Source organism: Ranitomeya imitator, chromosome 4 (genome assembly GCF_032444005.1).
Source record: "Ranitomeya imitator isolate aRanImi1 chromosome 4, aRanImi1.pri, whole genome shotgun sequence".
NCBI lineage: Eukaryota > Metazoa > Chordata > Amphibia > Anura > Dendrobatidae > Ranitomeya > Ranitomeya imitator.
This window is the reverse complement of record NC_091285.1, coordinates 32,172,890-32,181,692: the sequence shown is the minus strand read 5'-3', so window position 1 is coordinate 32,181,692 and position 8,803 is coordinate 32,172,890.

Sequence of the window (8,803 nt, the reverse complement as noted above, 5' to 3'; positions counted from 1 at the left end):
ATGTAACCGAACTGTACAGTAAGATTGAACCTGTTGAACCAAACCCAAGGACTCCTGGTGTGTGTTAATAATCCCGGTCCCAAGGACACAGACGTAGCAGAGGCTTCCAGTCCACAAGTAAGTGCAGAGCAACCGCTACTGCACAACACAAATTTTTTTAGAAGAGGGGTTTCGGGGAGAAGAAAATTCAGAACCGGCCCACAGCTCCAAACCCTGAGTCCTCCTTCAACAACACCAGTGTTCATCACAAATTTATTGTGGCCCTATATATATATAAAGGCCCATTTAGAGAAGCTAATAATGAGTAGAAACGCTCATTCCCGCACGACTATCAGACCTAGGAAGAATGGCAATGATCACTCGAAGAACGAGCAAAAGATCGCACAACATAGGCTCACAGCCCAACTGAGTCCTTAGTGCCTTCTGAGATCTTTGCACGCTGAATTATAAAACCAAGAAAGTGGCGTCTATCCATTTGTAGGTGCGAATAAACAAGTTGAATGAATATCATGTAAAAGTGAACTAATCTAGTATCCTGTCTATAGCCATGTTGGAATCTGCAGAATTCTACAACCTGACCCCTTTCTGTTATTCATCCTTGAAATGTGTGAATAAATTAACAACCAGGAATTACCATTGCCTGTGTTAACCGGGAGATGATTGCCAATAACACTTAAGCCCCCTATAGACATAAGATTGACGGAAAGGGGTGCAGGAAGGGGGTCATTATTACTGGAAGGTGCCCAAGATGGGGGGTCATTATTACAGAAAAGTGCCCAGACTCCTGCTTAAAATTTGAACAATTGCAAAAATTTGCCATATTTTCACTTCTGTGTTTGCTTGCATGGAGTTTGGCTTCCTCGCAGACAGGCTACATATGGTTTTTACATTGTGAGAAGTAAAATTTAGTAAAATAAATTAGAATTTAATGAGTGATAGCTTCCATAACTTCATTCAGGTTAAGCACGCAAATCTGATAATATCACAATTAGTCATGGACAGTTCCCCGTCTGTCACCGAGTCACTATGACAGTGCTAGGTACTGCCGGCACACGCCTGATGGTGCCTTTACGTATATCTCTGCTGGTTTCTATTGACATGTACTTTAGTTGTATTCAACTATTATCGTTATCAATTATTTCTTAGAAGTACAGAGCAAACTATGACAGCTTCATTGTCTCCAGGGGGTATTCATGGTGGATCCTGCATTTTAACCATTGACCAAAGGCATTTGAAGAGAACAATCGGACTATATATACACTGCTCAAAAAAATAAAGAGAACACTACAATACCACATCCTAGATATCTCTGAATGAAATATTCCAGTTACAAATTTTTATTCATTGCATACTGGAATGTGTTCAGTACAATAAAATATAACAATTATCAATGTAAATCAAAATGAATATCCCATGGAGGTCTGGATTTGGAATGATGCTCAAAATCAAAGAGGAAAATCAAATTACAGGCTGATCCAACTTCAGTGGACATGCCTCATGACAAGGAAACGATGCTCAGTATTGAGTTGTGGCCTCCACATGCCTGTATGACCTCCCTACAATGCCTGGGCATGCTCCTGATGAGGCAGCGGATGGTCTCTTGAGGGATCTCCTCCCAGACCTGGACTAAAGCATCCGCCAACTCCTGGACAGTCTATGGGCCAGTCCATAGCTTCAATGCCTTCATCTTGCAGGAACTGCTGACATTCCAGCCACATGAGGTCTGGCATTGTCCTGCATTAGGAGGAACCCAGGGCCAACCGCACCAGCATATGGTCTCACAAGGGGTCTGAGGATCTCATCTCGGTACCTAATGGCAGTCAGGATACCTCTGGTGAGCACATGGAGCGCTATGAGGCCCTCCAAAGAAATGCCACCCCACACCATTACTGACCTACTGCCAAACCGGTCATGCTCAAGGATGTTGCAGGCAGCAGATCGCTCTCCACGGCGTCTCCAGACTCTATCACATCTGTCACATGTGCTCAGTGTGAACCTGCTTTCATCTGTGAAGAGCACAGGGCACCAGTGGCGAATTTGCCAATCCTGGTGTTCTGTGGCAAATGTCAAGAGTCCTGCACAGTGTTGGCCTCTGAGCACAACCCCCATCTGTGAACGTTGGTCCATCAGACCATCCTCATGGAGTCAGTTTCTAACCGTTTGTGCAGACACATGCACATTTGTGGCCTACTGGAGGTCATTTTGCAGGGCTCCTCCTTGCGCAAAGGCTGAGGTAGCGGTCCTGCTGCTGGGTTGTTGCCCTCCTACGGCCCACTACATGTCTCCTGGTGTACTGGCCTGTCTCCTGGTAGCACCTCCAGCCTCTGGACACTACGCTGACAGACACAGCAAACCTTCTTGCCATAGCTCGCATTGATGTGCCATCCTGGATGAGCTGCACTACCTGAGCCACTTGTGTGGGTTGTAGAGTCCGTCTCATGCTACCACGAGTGTGAAAGCACAACCAACATTCAAAAGTGACCAAAACATCAGCCAGAAAGAGATGTAGTCTGTGGTCCCCACCTGCAGAACCACTCCTTTATTGAGGGTGTCTTGATAATTGCCAATAAATTCCATCTGCTGTCTATTCCATTTGCACAACAGCATGTGAAATTGATTGTCAATCAGTGTTGCTCCCTAAGTGCATAGTTTGATTTCACAGAAGTTTGATTTACTTGGAGTTATATTCTGTTGTTTAAGTGTTCCCTTTATTTTGAGTAGTGTATATAGTATATATCTAGGCGTTGGTTCTCCCCTTAGAAAATATTAATATTCCCTGTATTGTTTTTGAATTTCCCTCAGAGCCAAAGAGCAGTGTAAACTCCAAAATAATGGAAATTTCCTTAAAGTGATTTATGACTTCACAATAAAAATGTAACTATAAATGGATAATGCATAGCTAATATTTCTGCCGCTGCTCAGCACTGCAGCTATTCAGTGAGCTTAGCTGCTCAGAGTCACTGATTGGCTGCAGCGCTACTGATGTAACATCAGACAGTAACAGACAATGAGAGCAGCGGCAGAGACTCAGCACTGGATCGGGGCAGGATGAATAAAGCACATTGTTTGTTTTGTTTTTTGTTAAACAACAAAAGACTGAGTCCGTCACTTCCACCCGGAAATTGGTCTGAACATGTGCATACTAAGACTAACCATCTCTATACATAACTAGCAACGTTGCGCTCTGTAGCGCTATAGCAGATAAACATAAAATATATGAAATTTGAATCGCATTACTTCTCTAGAAAATAGGAAAAAACTAAGATACTCAGCACATACACTACGGTTCCAAAGCTTAGGGTCACCCAGACAATTTTGTGTCTTCCATGAAAACTCATACTTTTATTAATCAGACGAGTTGCCAAATGAATTGAAAATTTAGTCCAGACATTGACAAGGTTCGAAAAAAAAAGATTTTTATTTGAAATAATAATTTTCTCCTTCAATCTTTGCTCCCTTTGCAGCAGATCCAGCATTGCAGACATTTGGCATTCTAGCAGTTAATTTGCGGAGGTAATCTGGAGAAATTTCACCCCATGCTTCCAGAAGCCCCTCCACAAGATGGTTTGGCTGATGGACACTTTTTGCACCATACGGTCAAGCTGCTCCCACAACAGCTCAATGGGGCTGAGATCTGGTGACTGTGCTGGCCGCTCCATTACAGATAGATACCAGCTGCCGGCTTCTTCCCTAAATAGTTCTTCCATAATTTGGAGGTGTGCTTTGGGTCATTGTCCTGTTGTAGGATGAAATTGGCTCCAATCAAGCGCTGTCCGCAGGGTATGGCATGGCGTTGCACAATGAAGTGATAGCCTTCTATTCAAAACTCCTTTTACCTTGTACAAATCCCACTTTACCAGCATCAAAGCAACCCCAGACCATCACATTACCTCCAGTGGATGACAGATGGCGTCACGCACTCTTCCAGCATCTTTTCAGCTCTTCTGCATCTCACGAATGTTCTTCTGTGTGATCCAAACACCTCAAACTTGGATTCGTCTGTCCATAACACTTCTTTCCAATCTTCCTCTGTCCAATGTCTGTGTTCTTTTGCCCATATTAATCTTTTCCTTTTATTAGCCAGTCTCAGATATGGCTTTTTCTTTGCAACTCTGCCCTGAAGGCCAGCATCCCAGAGTCACCTCTTCACTGTAGACGTTGACACTGGCGTTTTGCGTGTACTATTTAATGAAGCTGCCAGTTGAGGACCTGTGAGGCGTCGGTTTCTCAAACTACAGACTCTAATGTACTTGTCTTGTTGCTCAGTTGTGCAGCGGGGCCTCCCACTTCTCTTTCTACTCTGGTTAGAGCCTGTTTGTGCTCTCCGCTGAAGGAAGTAGTACACACCGTTGTAGGAAATCTTCAGTTTCTTGGCAATTTCTCGCATGGAATAGCCTTCATTTCTAAGAACAAGAATAGACTGTCGAGTTTCACATGAAAGTTCTTTTTTTCTGGCCATTTTGAGAGTTTATTGGAACCAACAAATGTAATGCTCCAGATTCTCAATTAGCTCAAAGGAAGGTCAGGTTTATAGGTTCTCTAATCAGCCAAACTGTTTTCAGCTGTACTAACATACTTGCACAAGGGTTTTCAAGGGTTATTCTAATAATCTATTAGCCTTCTTACACAGTTAGCAAACACAAAGTACCATAAGAACACTGGAGTGATGGTTGTTGGAAATTGGCCTCTATACACCTATCAAGATATTGCATTACAGACCAGACGTTTGCAGCTAGAATAGTCATTTACCACATTAACAATGTATAGAGTGTATTTCTGAATCATTTAATGTTAGCTTCATTGGAAAAAAACTGTGCTTTTCTTTCAAAAATAAGGACATTTCTAAGTGACCCTAAACTTTGGAAGGGTAGTGTAATTGGGCAAATTCATGCATGCCCAGCAGCCACAACAGGATGACCTTCTTTTGTTGGGCACCTATCCTAATGTGAATCTTCTCCTTGGCTGGAGCCTACATTTATATGGACAGAGTGCTCGGTCAGAGAGCCAATATATAGATAACAAAAGACTGATCCTCGTTTCCAAACAGAAAACTGGTGTGTACAGGTGCAAACTAAGAGTAGCCATCTCTATACATAACTAACAAGTAAAGTTACACTAAATTTTTTGGGGGACAAACTGAAGCTGGGAAACGATGGTTTTCTTATAAACAGAAAACTGCATCAAAGCAAAATTTAAAACTTAATTATAATTAATCATTATTAGATTTTGGGGGATCCGTCTATTGCCAGCCCCTCTGATCAGTAATATAAAGAAGCTGAGAAGCTCACCCATAACGGGCTGAAGGAATATCATATAATGTTACGGTATTTTATTAACACTAGCTTTGAGGTTAAAATATCTCTCTTGTAAAAAGTTTGCTTTACAAGTCTCATTACTTGGAAGGGACTTTCCTCAAATCACATTTCTCACTTACATTTACTTTAGGAATATACAACAAGTGCAGTTTACTATGATCTCTGAGAAGAGAGGCCAATTATCATAAAAATAATTGTGGTAACTCTCAAGATTTCAGTAAATAAACATTCTTATACACCGGAGACCAAAATTGTACACGAGGCAAAACCATATTATCGTCATGAACATCTGTGCCTCTTTTAATGCATCCAATTACTTTATTGGCCTTGGCAGCAGCTGCCTGACACTGGTCACTAATGTGGAGTTTGCCTTCTACCTATACACCCAAGTCTTTTTTAGTGACAGATTTACCCTGTGTTTTAGTTTTACAATGTAGTTAGCAACTTCCTTACAGTAAATTCTTCCCCCCATCGTCCAAAAATCCCAAAGCTCCGGATGACCCCTTTAACTTACATAACCTCTAATAATGAGATGACTCTGCGATGTCTACCCCAGTCTATAGAGCAAAGCTGACAAGTCAAGTAATGCACCTGGCTAGTGTAAAATCTAGACTATTTCAAGATGCATAAAAATATTTTTCGAATAGAAACTGGGTTTATGTAAAATCTATGTATAAACGTTCCAGAGTTGAGAATCAATAGCATTGTTAGCATTATAGCACTGATCGGCCATGAATTAATTGGTTTCCCTTTTCCTTACACGTAATGTCTCGACTGACTGTTGTAACGAATTTCCAGCCGCAGCGTGAAACCACATGTCGCCGTATAATGTGCGAATTGATTTTTATCGATGATTGTTCCTCATTCTGCAATGACGCTGATATATGACACATCATTGGACTTTTGCCATTGTTGGGCAGCTTTATTATAATTTTTTTTTTTAAATGACATGTTTTGACAACATATACCCAGCCGTAGATTGCCACATGTGCTCCTGCAGGAGATGATGCAAGACGATGAATTTGCAAGCATCGGCTGACTGGCTGTTGATTAATTTCTGCAGCCACTTAAGTGCTGTGACTACTGCGGCACAGCTCCATTCATGTAAATGGGAAGCGCTGTGCATTGCTACAAAGCCTGGGAGCGCTGCTCTTCAGGGAGTGAACATAATGCTGATTTAAAAGGAACTTGTAACCATGTTTTCCCCCATTTAAAGTAGAGCCAGCACCTGTCAGCCCTATGTCCCCAATCCGCTCTTCAATGCATAAAAATGGCTTTTATTATACTCACCTTGGTGCGGTCTGTTCCGATGGGCGTCTCTGGTCTTGATCTGGCGACTATTCTCTTCTTGCTATCATGGTCTTCTTTCCCTGCTTCGTGTGGATCAAACGTCCTATGTCCTCCATCATGCTTCTCTGCAAGAGTACTTCTCTCTGCCTTGCCGAGGACAGAGCAAAGTAATGATCTCAGGATCAGTAGGGTCATAAGATTGGATCGACAACTTCAGTAGAGTGATGGTAGAACACAAAAATATGCTATCACTTTATGAGATTGGTAGACCTCCTTTAAGGACACTGCGACTGGAGAGTGTCTAAAAGGGTATTCCAGGTCCTACCACTGGGACCCCACCAAATCTAGAGAATTAGAAGAATGGAGCCAGAGTCAAGCATACGCAATCATGGTTTGTGGAACTGCTGGAAATTACTAGTGCTTATGCTCGATCTCCACTCCATTCACAAAAAGCTTGTAAGGGTTTTAATGGTTGGACTTATTGATGTGTTGTGAATTCAGCTTTTGGGCTCCCTCCGATGGTTGTAGAGGGTAATGCAGTTGTGCCTGGATTGCAGGAGTGGACATGTGTATCTACTAATTGCAGGACTGACTGGGGTATATAGATTTGCAGGATCCTTTAGTCAGTGCCAGTTGTTCATTGTTCTTGCAGGATTCACTTCCCTGCTGGTCTCTCCAGTTTGCTGTGTTTTTCTACAAAGATAAGTCCTGGCTTTGTTTTTGCTGTCCACCTGCTGTGGACCTTAATAGTTCTGTGCATGTTCATGTTTTTGTCTTGTCCAGTTTTGTCTGTGAAGGATTTTTTGCAGCCTGGCTATTTCTCTGAAGATGTAGATATACCCCCCATGTCTTTAGTCAGATGTTGTGATTCGTATCTTCTGTGGTGGATATTTTCTAGTGTTTTTATACTGACCGCATAGTACTCTGTTCTTTTCTTTGTTTTTAGCTAGTATGGCCTCCTATGCTAAAATCTGATTTTATATCTGCGTATGTTATTTTACTCTCCTCTCACAGTCAATATTTGTGGGGGGCTATCTATCCTTTGGGGATTTTCTCTGAGGCAAGATAGGTTTCCTGTTTCTCTTTAGGGGTAGTTAGATCTTAGGCTGTGCCGAGGGGTCTAGGGAGTGTTAGGTACCCCCCACGGCTACTTCTAGTTGCGCTGCTAGGTTCAGGGTTTGCGGTCAGTACAGGGACCACCTTCTCCAGAGTCCATCTCATGCTGCTCCTAGGCCACCAGATCATAACAGTGATGAGCGAGTATGCTCGTTACCCGAGTTTCTCCGAGCATGCTTGGGTGGTCTCCGTGTATTTCAGCGTCCTCAGAGATTTACACTGTGTGCAGAATTATTAGGCAAGTTGTATTTTAGAGAATTATTTTCATTATTGATCAACAGCTATGTTCTCAATCAATCCAAAAGACTCGTAAATATCATAGCTTAATATTTTTGGAAGTTGGAGTTGTTGTTTTTTTTATTTGGCTATCTTAGGAGGATATCTGTTTGTGCAGGTAACTTACTCTGCAGAATTATTCCCATCTCACTTGTTTATTATTTCCAGGTAAACCAATATAACTGCACAAAATTTAGAAATAAACATTTCTGACATGCAAAAACAAAACCCCCCAAAATTAGTGACCAATATAGCCCCCTTTCTTTATGATGACACTCAGCAGCCTCCATCCATAGATTCTGTCAGTCGCTTGATCTGTTTACGACCAACATTGCGTGCAGCAGCCACCACAGCCTCCCAGACACTGTTCCGAGAAGTGGACTGTTTTCCCTCCCTGTAGATCTCACATTTTATGAGGGACCACAGGTTCTCTATGAGGTTCAGATCAGGTGAACAAGGGGGCGATGTCATTATTTTTTCTTCTTTGAGAGCTTTACTGGCCAGCCACTCTGTGGAGTAGTTGGAGGCATGTGATGGAGCATTGTCCTGCATGAAAATCATGTTTTTCTTGAACGATACCGACTTATTCCTGTACCACTGCTTGAAGAAGTTGTCTTCCAGAAACTGGCAGTAGGTCTGGGAGTTGAGCTTCACTCCATCCTCAACCCGAAAAGGTCCCACAAGTTAATCTTTGATGATCCCAGCCCATACCAGTACCCCACCTCCAGCTTGCTGGCGTCTGAGTTGGAGTGGAGCTCTTTGCCCTTTACTGATCCAGCCTCTGCCCATCCATCTGGCCCGTCAAG